Raw genomic sequence first — 20,024 nt, 5'->3', positions numbered from 1 at the left:
TGGGAGCTTAATGCTCTGTCAGGGTGGTCCTGTTTTGATGAGGACACAAAATTTCTTTTATAGAGGTTTGGATGTTTATGATATAATTTTGAAAAGCTCACATAGGCAATATATCATTATGTGTGTGTGAGAGAGACTCTGTGTGTGTGTGTGTGTGTGTGTGTGTGTGTGTGTGTGTGTGAGTGTGTGTGTGTGTGTATGTATTTGTGATGCTGGAGATTGAACTCAGTGCTTTGTAGTGATCAGTCTCTCACTAAGCTATAGCATATCATGAAATTATAATATATTAGCTATAATATATCATAGATATAATACATCATCTTAAAAAGAACACTCTTGATTTATAGTTTTAAAACTATGAAAAACAAGATTACTTCCTGATAAAAACTATATAGATTGGGGATAAAATAAAACACTCCTTTTCATATGCTACTGAACTCACATTAGTTTAAAGTATGTCTCCATAGTTTAATACCAAAGGAAGACTAAGAGCCAGGTTATTGAGTTAACCCCTACTTCAGTTTCTAGGGGAGCTGGGAGGACAGGAGCAACTAGATTTCCAAGGGAAGATCTTGAATTTATGCCTCTCTGAGACTTGCGCTGACATCGCTCTCATGCGGATTCAAAACCCAGGGTAAAAGAGTGGCAAGAAATGTCTTTCCAATGGGCTCTAAATGGGAAAAAATAAATTTGCACTGAGAATTTATATCACAGGCTTATTTCTCATGTGTGTCTAGGGCTTGCAGCCATGCGAATTTATACGGTAGAAGACTCCAAGCTAATAAATTAAGGTTAAAAAATAGTGGCCTAAAACAACTGATGCTGTGTGTACTGTGGCTCAAGTGGTAGAGTGCTCAACTTGAGCTGAAGAGCTAAGGGACAGCGCCCAGCCTCACGACCAACAAAACAAACAAACAAACAATAAAACCATTTGTTCATGGTAGGGATTCATTATAACATAAAATACAAAAGACTCATATTTATAGGAAGACTAGAAAGACTCATATTTATGATTGTATTGAAGATTTCTACAGATTTAGACCTCAAGCCAAAGAGCTCTCAATCATGGAGCAACCAATCTCTGCTGACTTAAGCAGACACAGTATTAGCTTCCAGCTCTCCCATCCCCACTAATGACTGGCACAACTAATAGGCAGAGATCATCTGATTATTGTATTCTATTTAAAAAATTGTAAACATGAAAAAATTTTTTTCTAATCATGGGGCTTGAACTCAGAACCTGGCACTGTGCCTGAACCACAGCACCACATTTGATTTTCTGGTGGTTAGTTGGAGATAAGAGTCTCACAGACTTCCCTGACCTGGCTGGCTTTGAACCATGATCCTCAGATCTCAGTCTCCTGAGTAGCTAGGATTACAGGCATGAACTACTGATGCCCAGAAAGAAAAATTTTTTAAAAAACAAAAAGAATACACAAAACCAGGAAATTTAGAGACAAAATCAAATGAAAGCTCCAGAAGAGAAAGTACTTTTGATAGAACTATTCAATTCGTGGTGTGGCAGGGATCATCAATAGAACATTAGAACATTCCTGTCCTTTTCTGTTCTTTTTTCATGCTAATAAGAATCCTGGGAATGTAATGGTATATGAACATACACACAGAAGACTTTCTAGCTTGGTTGTATGGTCAAGTTTTGGCCAAGAAGGGAAGATTTTGTGGCTGATTTTCCAGTAACTATGCTTTGACAAAATTGAATGCTAAGACTCCTTTGACTTCATAAAACTATTTTATTGGCCCTAGAATACATACTTCTGGATATCTTGTATGTGAGAAAGCAATAGGTTTATATCATTAGGAAACTCTAATTTTGACTTTTAGAGATAAACAGTAGATACTACTAGGGAAGAATTATTAAGCTAAAAAATGAAGAAATAAGAGAAATTTCCATGGACTACCAGAGAATGTGATGGAAAATATGAAAGTGATGGGAAAATCAGGGAGGATAGAATGAAGAGTGGGAGGGGTGGGCAGGTAGGAGCAAGGAGAATCTGTGATGGAGTTTTAGGAAAAGAAGTATTTGAAGACATTGCTTTTTCAGAAACTATTTCACTTCACTAAATATGTCTGAAGTTTCTCACTACAAATAATTCCAAAACTTGATTTTTCTTGTTTGAACTATAGAACACCTAGTACAAAGATCTTACAAGCAACTAAAGAAAGGGGTGAAGTGCCTTCAGAGGAAGAAAAGTAGGACCTAGAAGAAAGTTCTCACTAAGAACAAAAATGGAATCTAAAAGGCAGTGGGATAATAAAATGCTAATTTCAAAATGCTAGTTTAAAGAAGGCAACTTAAGATTTCCTAACTAGCTACTAAAACACAAATTAAATGCAAATGGAGAATACAAAGCTAAAGATTTTTTAACCTTTATCAAATCTACCAAGAACTTCTAATAGAAATATTTCAGGAAAAGAAAGGAGAATTCAGAAAGAAGAGGAAAAATAATGAAAGGAATGGAAAGAGAATGAAGTTATAAACAAATGTATATGTATAAATAGTTACTCTCAAAGTAATAAACAATATTAATGCGTATAGATTTAGAAATCCAAGGTATATCTAAGTGGCTAACAATAGTATAAGAGAGCAGAGAGACTGATGAAAATTCAGTAACGTGGACATACTAGTTAATATTAGGATTTGCTAAGTAAAATTATTAATTATAAATATTATAAAGAAGACATGTGGGGTTAATGCAAAGGTGAATTTAAATAAGTGTTAGTTCTTAAAATGATATGTATGTTTGTATGACTATGACATCTAAAATATAGGAAGAATTGACAAAAATGCAGTCATGGTTGGCAATTTTAACTTTTCATTAACTCATTGAAAAGGCCAATATTAAAAATTTAGATCCAGGGGCTAGGAAGGTGGCTCAATGGTAGAGTACTTACCTTGCATGCCTGAGGCCCTCAGCACCACATAAACAAAAAGAAAAAAGCCTTAAGTGGAGCTGTGACTCAAGTGGTAAAGCACTAGCCTTGAGCTGAAGAGCTGAGGGACAGCGCCCAGGCCCAAAGTTCAGGCCCCACAACCGGACCCCCCCCTCAAAAAAAAATTTAGATCCAGCCGGGCAGAGATGGCTCATGCCTGTAATCCTAACTACTGAGGAGGCTGAGATATGAGGATCGTGGTTCTAAGCCAGTCCAGGGAGGAAAGTCCGTGAGACTCTTATCTCCAATAAACCACGCTGTGGCTCAAGTGATAGAGAGCTAGCCTTGGGCTGAAGAGCTGAGGGACAGTGCCCAGGAAGTCCATGGGACTCTTATCTCCAGTTAAGTGCCAAAAAAAGCCATAAGTGGAGCCATGGTTCAAATAGTAGAGTGATAGCCTTGAGCACAAAAAGCTCAGGGACAGCTCACAGGTCATCAGTTCAGGCCGCAGAACTGGCACACACATGCACAAACATTTAGATCCAAATGTGCAAGCTTGAATATCTTGTATATACAGAATAATCACGGAGATGACAGCCACTGCCTTTGCCCTGTTTCATTGGTCAGAAGTAAGTATAGGTTCCATATGCACCAAGAGGAGGAGGTTAGATAAGGTAATGACTCATTGGAGGTCACCTTGGCCTATGGCCATTATCACACATTTATTTGTTAGCTGTTTGTTGATTGGCTGCTATGTAAACAGGCACTGTGCCAAAGTTAGAGCCACTGAGTTAGCTGTAGCTGGCTTTCAGTCTACTGGGAGATGAAGGTTCATAAAGATTTAATACACAATTTGTACGCCCAGTGACAGAGAAATAAATCAGAAATGTGAAGAAGCAACTATCCCATCCCAGAGATGGAGTAAGGAAGTCAAGAAGAGTTCATGAGTAAGGCCAAGTCTGAGCTGACTCTGGATAAAGAACTGTTAATTTTGCAGATGGGGTATGAAGGAGAAAGGTACTCCAAATAAAGGTACACCTTGAGCAAATTCCCATAATATATGCATTTTATTGAAGGGTTAAAACTGCTTATTTATTTATTTGCAGTACTCAGGGTTGAACCCAGAACTTTAAAATACATTAAAGGAGAGACCTGTCATTTGAGTTACATCTCAACTCCTGTGCTTTGTTTTTGAGATAAAGGTCTGCTTCACTTTGTCTAGTCTGGACGTGAACTCCCAAGCTTTCTGCTTCTACCCTACAAGTAGCTGAGAGTACACACAGGCAACCATTTGCACAAGTTTAAAGTTTGTGTTTAAGTCAGTTTTAGGAGGAAGGGCTCGTTACCTTGCTCTGTCTGTCACCATTGTTCTTGTGCTTCTCTCCGTCTAGACAGTGAGGCCTCTGGGTAGATGATGGATTTTATAGCACTGATTACTACCCCCACTCCCCCCACCGCATCACACTGATTTCTGTAGCACCCAGCCCTGTGCCTGGCAAATGTCTGTGGACTGTGTCAATGAGCCAGCAAAGATCACTCTTTCCTGGCAGTCAATGTTTGTGGTTTCTTTCCAGCTTGGAGACCACCTGCCACCCCACCCAGACCCTGAGTGTGAGCTGTGTGGCCTCTCGCAGCTGCTGCACCTACCCCTCCGGGGCTTGGCTGCATCACTAGGCAGATGAAGGGATCCCCGGGAGCAAGGCGCACATGGCCTTGTTTGTGATTTGTGAAGCCCCAGGAGAAAACGGACTGACCAGCCAGCACAGCTCTTCATATTTCCTATGTTATTTTGTTTTGCACGAGGGTGGAGTGCAAGGGGAAGGGAAAAAGTTCAAAGGGGAGAGAGTGTGTGTGTATGAGGGGTGGTGGTGTTCTTGTTTGTAGCCATGAGGCAGATGATGTGCCTTTAACACTACTGAGCTCTGGGCTTGGTTCCCCAGGCAGCAGGGGAGGGCCCCTGCTCTGTTCCTTTCAGTGCAGCCAGGTCACTGAGCAATTGGGGGAACACCCCCTCTCTTTGCCAAGTGGGCAGTGCTTATCTGTGCCTGGCTAGAGGTCTGCTGAGTCACCGGGGGAATGAAGTAGGTGGAGGGGTGCAAAGCCCCCAAACTGAAGCAACACAAATACATCTTCCATCTGCAAATCTTGAACCACCAGAACTTCACTGACTAGCATTAGAGTTTGTATCCTCACAGGCAGATGGAGCTTCTGATGGAAGTGTTTGAGCCTAAGCTGAATGCCTAAGCCACTATGGGATTTGGGTCAGGAGGGTAACAGATTTAGTGAATCTAGAGTGAATTTAAAATGAATCGACAGAAAGTCAGAGAAAGACAGGACAAAACGTGAAGGAAAAAAGGGTAGGGCGGGAAATAGGAAAGGGAGGGGGGAAAAATGAGAGGAAGGGTGAGGAGGGGAGAAGAGAGGAGGGGATAAAAAAGGAGAGGAAGGAAGGGGAGAGGAAGGAAGAAAAGGAGAGAAGAGGGGAGAGGAAAAGGAATTAGGAGAGGACAGGAGAGCAAAGGAGGAGGAGGGATGATGAGAAGAAAGAAGATAAGGAAAGAAGAGAAATAGAGAGATAGACAGACAGACAGACAGACAGACAGACAGACAGACAGACAGATAGATAGACAGATAGATAGACAGACAGATAGACAGACAGACAGACTGTTTTGTCTGGGTATTTCCCTACTCTCTGCACTCTTTTACATTATACATCTTAAGAAAGTCTGACCAGCCTCCACTTTTTTTGAACCCCAAAAGGAAACTTTCAAGTATATTGGGTAGGGAGGGGAGAGCAGAAGCGACAGGAGTAGGAAGGAGTGGGTATCTGATGTCTGGGAAGGGCCAGTGAGCTTCTACAGAGCAGCTCAGGCATCTGGGATCTGTTTTATGGTTTGTCTCACTAATTCTGAGTATTTGCTTCTCTAGAGATTTGACTTAAGCGATGTTGTGGGAGGGTCAGTTAACACTGAAGGTCAGTTGCAGATGACTGTGCTGAACGTTGACTGCACTAAATTTTCCTCCTAGCAAGATAAGCTGCCTTCAGATGACAGTCAGACACTGGTTACTTTATGGAGTGGAGAAGAAGAGAAGGACACAGATGCTAGGATGAGCTGGCCACTTTGCTGCTTATAAAATGTACTTTGCTGTCCTACCCTAGATACAATCTCAGAGGGCCAAACACCCCAGCAACAAGTGGCTTGGATTTCCTTTGGGGTACAAAGTTACATGTTGTAATTCCAAGTCACTAGATATGATTCTTGACCTTTAGGCATTATAATCACATTCAAGGAATAAGCCTTCTTTCCATAAATATCAATCACTTCTAAAAGCATAGTTGCTTGCTAGTAAGATCATAAACTTCAAATTCCCTTAAGGCCTTGAATCTAGCCTGCAAAACATATTGAGTAGAGTAACCTCATTTGTATATTACCAGGAATGAACAATTTGCATTAGGACAGTGAACATTGACATTCAGTGAAGCCAAGAGCAGGGGCATAAGAGAAAGGAATCTCAATGACATAAGCATATACACACCTTTCCTTATTAATAGCAAAAAACCAAACTATGAACACTATGGGCAATGGACAGTGTGATACCACTGACTAAAAATAATTATGTCTTTGAGGGAAACAATCCACAAAGATATAGCATGACTCATCATTATGCTCATCAATACAAAGATATGAGAGATATCCTCTATTACAGCAGTGTGTAGGGAATGTTATTTTAGTTATATGGCTAAAAGGTTTTTTGTTTTTTGGTTTTTTTTTTTGTCAGTTGTGGGGCCTGAACTGTAGGCCTGGGTGATGTCCCTCAGCTCTTCACCTCAAGGCTAGCACTCTACCACTTGAGCTACAGTGCCACTTCTGGCTTTTTCTGCTTTTGTGGTACTGAGGAATCAAACCCAGGGCCTCATGCATGTAAGGCAAGCACTCTACCACAGAGCCATCTTCCCAGCCCCATGGCTAAAAGTCTCTTGAAAGTTTGATTCTGGTCCCCCAACTCAGGAAATCATCTGCCCTCAAGTTATGTATATACATGTATGTATATATGTAGATACATATATATATATATATATACATATACACATACACATATATATATTCATCTTTATCATAAGGTTGTTCCTGAAGACTCAATCAGATAACTAGCATGTAAACAACTGTTAAATAAACAGTAACAGAGTTATAACTATGTTCCACTTGCTTAAGACATTTTTGGATTCTGGGCTTCACCGCATTCATAAAGGAGACAATGACAGCACCATCAACTGGAAGGCTGTGTCCTGAAGAAGATATCACAGCTATTGTTGATCCCTGTATGATCACAATGAGGTGAGCTGTGAACTCCTATGTGGCTGAAAACTTGTTTTACCAATTAACGAAAACATTATGTAATTTTCTTTAAATATAGAAGTATTAGCTGTTATTGCTCAATTTACTTGTAATGATTGCCACAAACATCCCCCTTTTAAGAATTATGATGATAATTAGTACTAAAAATTATGTGTGTACAAGTCAGAAATTAATCTTTTTTTTTTCTGTTTCATGTAGTGCTCAGCATCAAACGCAGGGCCATGTGCATGCTAGCTAGGCAAGTGCTATGCCACTCAGCCACATCTAAGAGTTAAATTCTAGTAAGTGAGACAAGGAAGCGTAATGAACATCCATGAGTATGGGGACTCTTCTGCAGGGATGGGGGAAGAAACCTGAGCTTGTACTTCTCAATCCTTTTAGAAACATTGGCTCTTTGGAAAGCATAGAATTTCAGCCACAGATGTGAGAAGTTCAGGTTGCTGACTGTCTGAGCTGGACCTAGGGTATAGAAGAATCCATTAATGACACAATGAACAGGCAACGGAGGTAAATGAATCTCATAGACATATGCATACATATGTGCATACATACATACTTGTACATGTGTCATTTTCTTCAGTGAAGCATCTTCTCATATCCTATCTGCTTCCCACATTGTTTCTCTCCAAATGGTCTTGGTTGAAACTCCTTAAGCTCAGAAAAAATGGAGAATAATCAATTGGAAACCCTCCACCCAGAGAGTTTGGGTCATGGCCTTGGGTATGTTTTCCCAGTGGCACCACCTTGTATAGTTCCATCAAGCTCTCCACAGACAGGAAAACCTGCATCTCATTTCTGATGAAATATGTTTTCAATTTAGGATTTGAGTTTTCATATTGACTTGTGAACATCTAAAGGACTCAATGTCACCGTGACATAATGTTCCCCAAAGGCCAGTTGGGGACAGGTCTTCAGTAAAGAACTGGGCAATGATTAGCCTGATATCAGTGGTCAAAGGTGCTGAGGAGGAAGCCAGTGGTTGCTAAAGGGCATGAGAGAACTTCATCAGCTGACAAGGCTAGTGGAAGATGAGATAGGAACAGAGACCAGACAACAAGATGGAATGTGACAGATGATGTACAATTGTTGCAATGAATGAGAGTTTAAAAATAATCTTAAGAAATGCTTTTTTAACCAAGGGGCAGGAGCAGACCAAAAAAAAAGGGATGGGGGAGGACTGATCTACATTTTAAGAAATTAGATTAACAAAAAATACATGGGCTAATTTGGTGTACATTTTAAACATCATGGTAACAACAGCAATGAAAAGAAAGTGGTCATTGCCACAACAACCACTACCATTTGTCAAGTCTTACTTTCCTCCTTTTCTGTTTACATGTATTCCCTGTGTCAGAGGCAGGCCAGGTGATTTAAGCACTCACTGGTGGGAAGACTGATGCTCTCATTTTACAAGAGAAAGGAAACAAAAATTCAGACTTTTCTTGTCCTATAGTCCCTAAATCAGTGTATCTAGCTGTATTTAACTGTATTGGAAACAGAATCACAGAACCACAATCCAGGAAATGTAGATAGTAGTAATGGGATTTGTTCCCATACCTGCTTTTAGAAGCCGCGTTTCCACATTGGATCCTTCCTGTTTTACCTGCCCTTAAATCATTATTTCCAAATCTCCAAGGAGACCTTCTGATGGATGATGAGTGTCATAATAATAATCATTACCAAGGTATAATTTTACCCCAAATTCTACCCATTAGGTATCTGAGAATCACGGCAAGAGTTTTCTTAGAATATGTTCCTGTGCTGGTTATGGGAGAAGGGCTTGGAAGGAAGACAATCCTTTTTCAAGACTTAGCTAGAGCAATGTCTGTGAGAAAAAGAACTGTATGTTACCTGTTAGAGCTTTCTGTTGGCTGTTTTGAGTTCTGGGCTGTGGATATTCTCTTATCATACTGGCATCTTTTCCGCTAAAAAACCCTGTCAAAAGCCACATTCTGACACCGAGCAAGTTACACACCTTGTTGAAAGTATCTTCAGGATTCCGTTAGACCCTTTTAGACCCAGTCTCTTTATCATCCAATACTGTCCATTTCTTTTTGCTTATTTATGAAGATGTCTGATTTTCAGTGGAAAATTAGGCCAAATTGGGGGAAAAATTGAAGTCAAGATCAAGTAGATCTGGAATTATGTATCAAATACTGGTTCTCATTAGCTTTAGTTTTAAAATCTGTGAGTTTTAATTTTCGTAGTATAAAAGTTGAAAAGAAAACCTGATTTTATAGTTCTTACATAACTCTTAGGAGATAGGCTTTGAACAGGTGTGTCTTTTGCAAAAATAGGAGTTCCTTAATAAATGAGTTTACAATTATTTAAACTAGATAGGCTTTTAGCGGCCAAAGAAATATAGCTCTTTAAGTTTTTTTAAGTTATCCTTAAGTGGTTGTACAAAGGGTTTTCAACTCAACACACCAATTTGTGAATACAAACTGGTATAATCATTCTACTCTATTAATCATTCTCCTCATTCCCCCAACTCCCTTCTAATTCCCTCAATTTACCTCCTTCTATTTTAAAAGATATACATTAAGGAAATACAGTTCTAGTGATAGAATAGCACACAGTGAGTAGTCCATTGGTGTAATGCCTCAATCAGAACAAATTCTAGCTTTCCTTGTACCCTATACTATCTAAGTTAATAGTACAGTATGATTGTCAACATGCATTACCTTCACAGTCATTTATGGTGTTTGGAAATGCGGAGTTATTCTTTGAAGATTGTGTTTTACCTAGATTATTGTGTTTGTTATTCTGTATTATTATATGTTGATCAGATGTTAATTTGCTTAGTGCTTCACACTCTTGTCAGCCCTGGTGGAGGCCAATGTTGAGCTTAAATCCATGGCCAACTTGAGCTTTGAAGATGTATAATGCATGCATTCTTCTTAGATATTCTAAAATCTTCCTCATCAGAATGTCTTTTTGATTAACAATCAGCATTATATAATGTAAACCACATATGTTAATGATAGTACCATAAATATGTGTTATCCTTTGGCTATAAAATGTTGGGAAAATAAATAGGAAGGCCAACCTCCAAATCAAATCAAATCAATCAATCCTCACCTTGTTCTCCTTGAGATAATTACTGTCGGGAGCTATAAATATCACTGTTTCATAGTTCACTGTCTAGAATTTCAGTTAGTACTGTTTTCTGCAGGTTACATTGATTTACAAAATCTCACTACAAAAAAGTCCTCATGTTAGTTGAATGAGTACATTTTATTTACCTTGATGTCTTAGGTTCTAAGTTTCGGCGTGTACATATGTGTCAAGTTTTAATTGTTGCCATTTTTAAAGAAAATCTTAGATTGGAAACTTTTGAGCTGGGCATGGTGAATTCAAGACCAGCCTGGACGACACTGGTGAAACCTTGTCTAAAAACAGACAGACAAACAAAAAAGCAGAAAGGAAATTATAAACAGATAATGCAAAACAGCAATACTGTTATACCTAAACATTTTTTTTTCTAACTGGGAGTTTATCTCACAATATGTTTGACTTTTTTTTACTAGTGATTTTACTTATTTGGGAACACAGTATTCAATGTTTCAGATAAGTTTCCGTGTTTTGTTACATCATATAAAGTTTATATACTAATAGACATTAGCACATTACAGGCCCTACCTCTTAAAATGTAGAAGATATGGAGATGTCAGATATGGCAGTTGGGTGGGTAAAAGGAAGCATTTAATCTACAGTGGCATAACTTTCCATGAAGTTTCATCCATTCCTCTTCTCTGACTTCCTTCTATAGACCTACTGAACACTTTCTGCTCTTTTAGTTATAGTAAAACCTACTCAATTCTTTTGGCTTTTGTGTTCTCTCTGGAACTGGCTTTCCTAAATAAGGTTGGATAATCTGCTCTCTTCTGAGGAAGTTGTTCAGAGGTCAGAAGCTAATTATATAAAATCTCAGACTGCCTGGTTTATCATCAGGGTATTTGACTAAGATCAAGATGTCAGATAAGGGAGGAGTTGCTAGTCTGGGAAAGGAAATGGCCTCTGATATCACAGAGTAATTCCTAAATGGCAGCCCAGTGGAGGATCCACTGTGTACAAGACAGATCTTAGTTTACATTTCCTTAAAACTGCTAAATGGCCCAAACCTCTTTTATTATTACCGAAAGAGGCCTATTGTGGATCATGGGTAAATATTGCAAGAGTCACTTTCAGATCTATGCTTTTAAGATTAGCAACAAATCAGAAGTCTAGAAAGGAGCTGGGAAGCCAAACAAATGAGTTTCCAGTTCCGTGAGTTTTGGTGTAGACTCCCAGGGTTGGAGGTCAAAGCTCACAGCTCAAAGTGACACCTCATATTTAACTTAAGTGCTTTTCCTCTGAGAGGGGAGATGAAAGCACCTGGCAGAATCTCACTGCATTGTCCAGTGAAAGAAGACTCAGCTGTTACCCAGTGAAGAGCTACCTTTAAAGATCCGAGTCCCTTGACATAACCAACTTAATATATTGTTTCTATTTTCACATGTTTTATTCTATGTTCGTATTCAGGTGATAGGTCCTTTTAGCTAATCACCTGACTAATAAGAGAACAGTGCTGTTATTTTTCTTGGCATGCTTTCTCTTTTTCCCAAGGGTCTTCAGAACTTCAGTGTCACACTGCAGTCACTATTCAGGCAACTCCATAGTTTACTAAATTCTTGGTCCCTGTGTTTGTTTTAAATTTTTCTCATTTTTCTAACCATTTGATTCATTTTTTTTTGCATTGATCAAGGATTGTCTTAATAATGCCCAATTATTAATTTAGGGAAAGGAGTTCAAAAGAACCTGGAAAACAATTAAAATGTGGGGAAGCCAAAGAAAGAATGTTTACAGTGACACTCTAGTTCAATGTCTTCATTTTACTGATGAGGAAAGGAACTCCCATACACAGCCAAGGGCTTCATTAACAGAAGAAAAACAATGCCTTTGTTTGTGGACACTTTTCCTTTGAAATTCAAACCACAAGTTAGGGCTGATTGGGACCTACCTGGCCTGGGAATGGTTGCTGTTCTGATTTGCATGATCTTGAGTAGCTCTGTCCCAGTGAGCTTGAGCTCTTCCTTGAAAAGATTAATGAATTAAAGCCTACCTTGCCTTCTAGTTGTGGAGGATGAGAGTTGCTTAGTGTTTCAATTGAACTCACCTGAGTCTTATTTGGTATGCTCTAACTGTGCTTTGGTCTGAATTAGTTATGGCCTACGAGCCAGTGGCATAGGTGGAACTGATGAAGAAGGTCTACTGTGTATCATCATCATCATCATCATCATCACACCATCATCTTCAGAGTGTGTGTGTGTGTGTGTGTGTGTGTGTGTGTGTGTGCCCCAGCCCTAGGGCTTGAACTCAGGGCCTTGGTACTGTCCCTGAGCTTTTGTGTTCAAGGCTAGTGCTTTACCATTTGAGCCACACCTCTACTTCTGGCTTTTTGGTGATTAATTGGAGATAAAAGTCTCATGGATTTTTCCTGCCTTGGCTGGCTGACTTCAGATTATGATCTTAAGGTAAGGTGGATAGGGAGGAAAAACCTGGGAGAAAATGAGGGAAGAGGTGATTCTTTAAAAAGAAATATACTCTTGTCTGACTTATGTGTCTATATCCCCTCTGTATATCACTTTTACAATAAAGTAAAATAAAATAAAACATGTTCTTCAGATCTCAGCCTCCTGAGTATTTAGGATTAAAGGCTGAGCTACCAGTGCCCAGTGCCATCCATCTTTTGTATCAATGCCTCTCATGCTGTTGAAGGTAAAAGTAGATGCATAATGCATATTTTAGACTTGTCTCCACTTTAAACTTGTGGATATAAGAAAACATTCTTCCCTTATTTATATACTTATTATACCCCCACCCTCTACGCACACACTTTGTCTTTGTAATGGCTGATTGGTTGGGACTAATATTAGAACTACTTGGTAGAGATTTATTCATGCATTTGACATTTTCATCTTCATAGTTATACTATGTAGCATTGACTTTCCCATTTTCTTTTTTTCTTTTTTCTTTCTTTTTTAAAAAAAATCAGTCGTGGGGCTTGAACTCAGGGTCTGGGCACTGTCCCTGAGCATTTTTGCTCAAGGCTAGTACTCACCACTTTGAGCATCAATTCCAGTTTTTAAGTGGTTAATTGATTATGAATCTCACAGGGATTTTTCTGCACGTTGACTGGCTTCAAACCATGATCCTCAGATCTCCACTTCCTGAGTAGTTAGGATTACAGGTGTGAACCACCGGGGCAAAGCTTAATTTGCCAGTTTTTAAATGGGAAAATAGTGATTCAGGGAGACTACAGAGTTTGCATGATGTCTCCTAAGCAAGAAGGGTGGAGATATTCAGGATAGGATGTAGGATTCTAGAGGGACACTCTCCCTGTTCCTGGATATTTTCTGGTGCCTCTATGAAAATAGAACCAGGCTGCATTATGCAAACTCTTCCATACTTAACACTGCTGAGATAAGGTGTAGTGTAGACAGAATTGTATAGCAGATGTTTATCTTGGCTATTATTGTTTTACTTGCAGGCAATTCTCCATGAGTGATTTCCTTTCTTTGAACGTGCTTGGGATTTCTCATTGTCTTACACTCTCAGCTTCTTCCTATAATTTCTCCCTTCCTCCTTTTTTTGTTTTAAAATTCACTCACACTGAAGTGTAAATGACTTCTAGGGCATAGCTATTTCTTCTTACAATTCCTGAGTAGTGAATGTGAAGAGATGGTATGGGGCTGGTAGTCCCTGAGGGGTGCACTAGGAAATATGGGGCCATCCAAGTGTACTGTTTTCCTTTATGAAGAGCCATGAGACAAAACGAAAAATTTGGGAGAACTGTCTGTTCCTTAGGCAGGTTTCCAAAATCCTACCACAATCTCCCAGCTCAGGGTCATTTCACTGCAGCGGCAGTCTGGGCGAAATGTTGGACAGTAATAAAGCCTACAGGTTGAGAACAAATCGGGCTGGTGTCCCAGAGTGGGTGTAAACCAAAGTCCAGATGCTCCCCTCTAAGTAGCTCCATAGTAACAGCAAAACAAACAGGTGCAGGGCAGGTGCCTGGGTGAAGCATGCCTCAGCCAGAGACTTAGGAGAGATGCCAAAGCTACCAGTAAAACGACAGCTTCTACCAGGTCCATTCTCTGTGTTGTACATTATTAAATTATATTCTTTGGGGTTAAAAGTCAGTTTACCAACATTAATGTTTTATTATTTTGTGGTGTGGGGGATGGAACCCAGCTTGGGATGTAAGTGTTCTACCAATGAGCCCTTCCCCTGATACCTCCAAAAAACACTTTCTGACTGAGAACTATATCCAATTCCAACAGACTCTTCTCTGTTTGGTAGGTTGTGGGTTTTTTTTTTTTCAAACTTTTTCAAACTTAAAAAAAAATTTTGTCTAGTTTGGTTGGTTCTCTCCAAAGGAGCTATCCTACCCTGGGTATACCCTGTCACTTGTCATCAAATTAGGATAGAACTCATTCAACTTTTACTTTCATGGTTGGGTCCTAGTTGACATTATTTTAGCCGTTGTTGTCCTTGACACATGAATGGCCCATAAAGAGGTATGTACCTTAGGATCTAAGTTGTGTCCAATTAGAGTGATAATATGACTTATAGTTGTTGCTTGATGGAAGATAAGCTCCAATTTTTTTCCTGGAAATTTTTGGGATGCACGTGTACAGATCTGTATTTTAAAAAGGCAATCAAAATGTTGTATGTACATATGTGTGTATGCATATCATGGTTGCAAAATTTTTATAATCCTGTGTATTGTAGCTTCTTCCTTGAAAAGGTGATACCTAGTTTTCTACTACTGAAACTTCAACATAGCTATGTATTAGGCTTTGCCAATGGGACTGGAATGAATGTAGATGTATGCCAATATTTGATAACTTCTGATGCCTTGCACTTCAATGTCCCTGGTATCCTGAGAATAAGATGTAGATAAGGCTGTGCTGCTCTGTAATGGGATGGAAAGCAAAGTACAGGAGAATAAAGCATTCTACTCAGAAAAAGAGGAGTATGCAGCCTCCATCTGTACCATAGATAGAAAAGAGACCTAAAAGTTTAGCTAGGTTTATCTAGACAAGGACAAAAATACCCATCCAGGCTGAAAATATTGCTTTCAATTGTGAAGATTTTCAGTGGTTTTTTATACAGCAAAGGCTAATTTTTAAAAAAGTAGGGCTTAGAGGTGTGGCTCAGGTGGTAGAATGCCAACCAACAAGCTAAAGGGTCAGATACTGAGTCGGAATCCCAGCCTCAGACAAGAAGAAAAGTAGAACATGTTCCCTGCTTGTGAAAGTTTCCTGTTCCTTTCCCCATGAGTTTTTATTTTATTCTGCATTAAATCAGTCATTCCTCTTATTTCTATCACCATATTTTTTTCTCTGCCTGCTTCCAAACTTTGTATGAGCAAATCCACAGTAGTATTCTTCTTCATTTCTGCTACCTCACCCTTATAATGTTTTCAAAACTCATTTTTTGTGTTTTTTATTGTTAAACATTCTAGGCAATCCTTACTTATCCCTACGATACCATGAAGTTATTGTTCTTACAGGGCTTTATAATTTAAACCATTGTTTCTGTGCTAAACTAGATAAATATTTATTTATTTTTCACCAAGAACATTGATTATTCCCAAGAATATGTATTGTTTAGGTTGTTTTTATACTATATCTTAAACATGCTTTATTTTAGCAAGAACACTATACATATAAAAAGCTTAGCCTGATGTCTAGCATTTTGTTGTACTTGTTGCATATTGTTTTTGCCCTCTTTTCCAGCTGGCAAGTGCATGTTTAAGAATCAGTGGACATAGCCGGGCATGGTGGCTGAAGCTTGTTATACAACCTACCAGGGAGGAAGAGATATGGAAAACAGAGATTTGGGGGCAGCCTAGCAAAAGAAAAACCAAATCACCTCTTTGCACATTACTTTCTTTCTTTTTGCCGTGAGCCACAGCACCATTTCTGGCTTTTTCTGCTTATGTAGTGTTGAGGAATCAAACACAGGGCCTCACGCATGCAAGGCAAGCACTCTACCACTACCAGCCCTGAATCATCTCTTTGTGAGATCCATTTCACCCAATGTGTGGTAGTGTCCATTTGTTATTCCAACTACGTAGGAAAGAACAAATAGGAGAATCACTGTCCAGGCCAGCCTTGGCATAAAGTGAGATTCTGTCTGAAAATAATCCATGCAAAAAAAGCTGGTGTGGTGGCTCAAGTGGTAGAGTGGCTTCCTAACAAACACAAAGCTCTGAGTTTAAACCTCAGTGAAAAAAAACTCAGTGGACACACATAAAGGATATGCATGTACCAAGTTTAAAAACATTCTCCACTATATTCAAGCAAGATAAAGGTTGAAGAAATAATACCAGCTATCTTGCAACCAACTGAATTAAACAATTTGGTCTCTTCTACAAAAGCTGCATGAGTAGAGTTATTCACAGCAAAGCAAAAGACTTTGATCCATAAGCAATGTTAGGGATTTTTGACTTCTTATTTATCTCTGAATTGTAATTGTAAGGAACAATTTGAATGCCAAGTTAATGAAAGGATTCTCCATGTGAGGCATGAAGAAAAAGAATAGGCTTACAATCACGCTGTCTTAAGATCACACCAATCATTATACTGAAAATTAGGGTTATATTACTTTGCCTTTTTTCTTCAAGAGACTGAGACAATTCTTATGTTATACCTCCACAAATTCTTCATTCATCAGAGAAGGAAATTCCATCTCTAGTGTTTGGTAATTTCTCTCAATACTGAAAACTGAGGATTATCACCTTGCTGAGAATAAATGAGGATTAAAGATTTATTAGAACCGATTGTAAGTCAACAGACTTGGCTTGTGTTCTCAAATATCTAGACCTGGGGTACCCTTCTACATACTTCCTTTTAAAATCTCCCCACAGAATAAAGATCAATACATTGGCATGGGAACTCAGAAGGATCATCGTCTAGGCCTTTGAATGAACAACAACAAACATCTCGCTTCTTTGTATAATGTTAGGAAATGCCACTCATGAAGGTTTGAAAGAAAACTAACGAAAGCAAGCACAGAAGATGAACCATTTCTCTAACTGGTGGAGCTTCTCAACTACTGAAACACAAAGGGAGTCCCCAAAGGAAAAGTGAAGATAGGGAAGGTTTCGAGATGAACCCTTATCGCGAGCAGCTTCTTCTTGTGTCTTTGTTGGTAAGATGATTCCAATTTTTAATCAGAGAATCTATTCTCAGGAATGTCTTGGCCTTACTTCAGAAGTTTGAACTATCAATGTAAGATGGGGAGTCTGACTCTGAACTGGAAGAATGTTTGGTGAAAATGATCGGAATTGAGAGGTAAACTGGAATTCTCTCTGCTCAGAAATCGAGAAATCTCACTTGAGGCCTATTTTTGCGTTCTATAGGAATATGCAGCAGTCCATCCTATGTCTCCTAATGTATAGGAATTGTGATTTTCGATTTTTGGTCCCTCTGTATATATGTAGTTCTGGTGTGCTAATTATCCTTTGTTCATAATCATATAAATGTTGATGTGATTGAAAATGTAGATGTAGACTTTGGTATAAGGACATTCAAATAGAATAATTGTTGTTCTTAAAATTTATATTATTTTGAATCATAGCAATAACTATAAACACACACTCACACACACACACACACTCACGTGTGCATTTCTCCCCACATTGCACGGGTCATTCCATCTCCCAAGATCAACGTCATTGCAGTATAACTCTAATGCATTGGGGAAGGGGAAATCAAAGGCTTTCTATAATGCACACAGAAAGAGCATCTCTTTTGCTATTACTGGAATTTGAATTCACAGCATTGCTAGGCTGTGAATTGCTAGGCTGGCCATGTACCACTTGAGCCATACCTCCAGTCTGTCTTTTTGCTGGTTATTTTAAAAATTCAGACTCATTTTTCTTCACAAGTGAGCTTTGAACCACAACCCTTTGGCTCTTCACCTTACGTATAGGATTACAGATATGCCAATGACCATATTTTCTGGACTAAAAGGAAAATATGTTAACATGTTTCCCATCTTTTTTTTTTCCCCTAAGTCTGATGCCAGGAAGGATAGATTGCTACTTCTGGTGTTTCTGACTTTGTTGGTGTTTCTTGTTTTTTTCTCACTCCTGCATTTCAACAACCTATTTGCCATTATTGAAAGCCAGTGGTTTTTTTGTAAATCTACATAATCTATGTAAGTACTGTAATATAGATGTGTAATTTAATACTTTATATTATTAAGAATGTTCATAATAATACTCCAAATCAAGCTGTGAGTTCCTTTGAACTAGACACTATGCCAAGTGAAATGTTATTCAGAGGACATGTCCAGATAAAGCTATTAAGACTCAGAGATCGCCAGATTGGGGAGGCTGAGAGTCGAGGGCTGCAAGTTCTAGGCCAACCCCATCTATCTAGTGAGACCCCATCTCAAAACCAAGCAGAATAAATAAAAGAAACAAAGACATAAAAAAATCCTAGGGTCATCCAATTACTAAGTGGTGTGGTGAAATTTGACTTTATATTCTTACCAATTTCCCCTTGGTACGTATGGGCGTGGTTTAAGGACATTATATATTCAGCAGCTAGAGTCAAAGCTTTTTCTGCAGTGGATCTAATATGAGTTAAAGTAACAGACTTGTAGAGGCTTTGTTATGAGTGTGATGTGCTACAATTATAAAAGCAGAGATATGAAGATAACAATGAAATTCTTACTCAACTGAAAAAAATGCCCTTGGAAGAAAGGAACATAATCTAGATTTCAGGAAAGGAGAAAAAAATTAGAGTGAAACAAAGTCCAATGCACCAAGGTTCAATTCCCCTCTACCATCCTTGTCACAGTATAGTTCTTAAATACTGAAGTCACAGGAAACGGTTTCCTCCTATCTTGACTATGCAAATTACTTTTCCTCAGTCTATCTGCTTTCAGATTTTTAAGAAAAGTATTAAAGATATCTTTCATAAAATGGTCTTGGACAGATTCAAGTGAAAGGAAAACATCTAAATCACTATTTTAAAGAGAATTTGTTATGAAGTGGAGTAAACATATCTTCAGTTGTGTAAGAGATTTGGGTGAAATAACTCTGCAGCCTTGTTTCCTACATTGTATGAGTACATACTTAACCACAAACACAAAAATCCAGAGGATCGTTTAACAAGGCCTAGTAAAAATGCCTGCCAATTTTTGTTGAGTAACGGATGGATGGATATTTAACAACTTGACATGTTAACATAGTTTGCTATCTAATCTTTTACATGATACAAAACTGAATTCTTTGTTGCTGTTATTCACGCCCTTCCCAGTCAGCAGCCATGAGAAACATCATCATTATTATTACTTTAACACTTCAAACTAGTTACTTAAGAAAAAAAAAATCATAGAGTGGTTTAATATTAAACTGTGAATAAAGAGTTCATGTCAAATAAACTCAAAAATGAAACAGAAGAATAGACAACAAACCTGATATTCTGAGTATGTAGAATGCTGGCTAAATAATTATGCCAAAATCAAAATGAGTGCATAGTGTATATGACTGATTTAATGCTAAGCTCCTGTATTGCACATACTGTGAAAAGTATGCACAGTGTGATTGTATGCAAAGATTGGTTTAGGGTTTAGATTACCACAATTTCTCAACTACAAGATATGATCTAGAAAAAAAGTAATATTCAGTACGAATCTCTTTGAGCCATTGTACACAGAATAGGATAGTATTTAACTGTGCTTAATACTGGAATAATACTTTGAGAGTGA

Source organism: Dipodomys spectabilis, unplaced genomic scaffold (genome assembly GCF_019054845.1).
Source record: "Dipodomys spectabilis isolate Male_0828 unplaced genomic scaffold, ASM1905484v1 ptg000783l, whole genome shotgun sequence".
Taxonomy (NCBI): Eukaryota; Metazoa; Chordata; class Mammalia; order Rodentia; family Heteromyidae; genus Dipodomys; species Dipodomys spectabilis.
Note: the sequence above shows the minus strand (reverse complement) of the source record.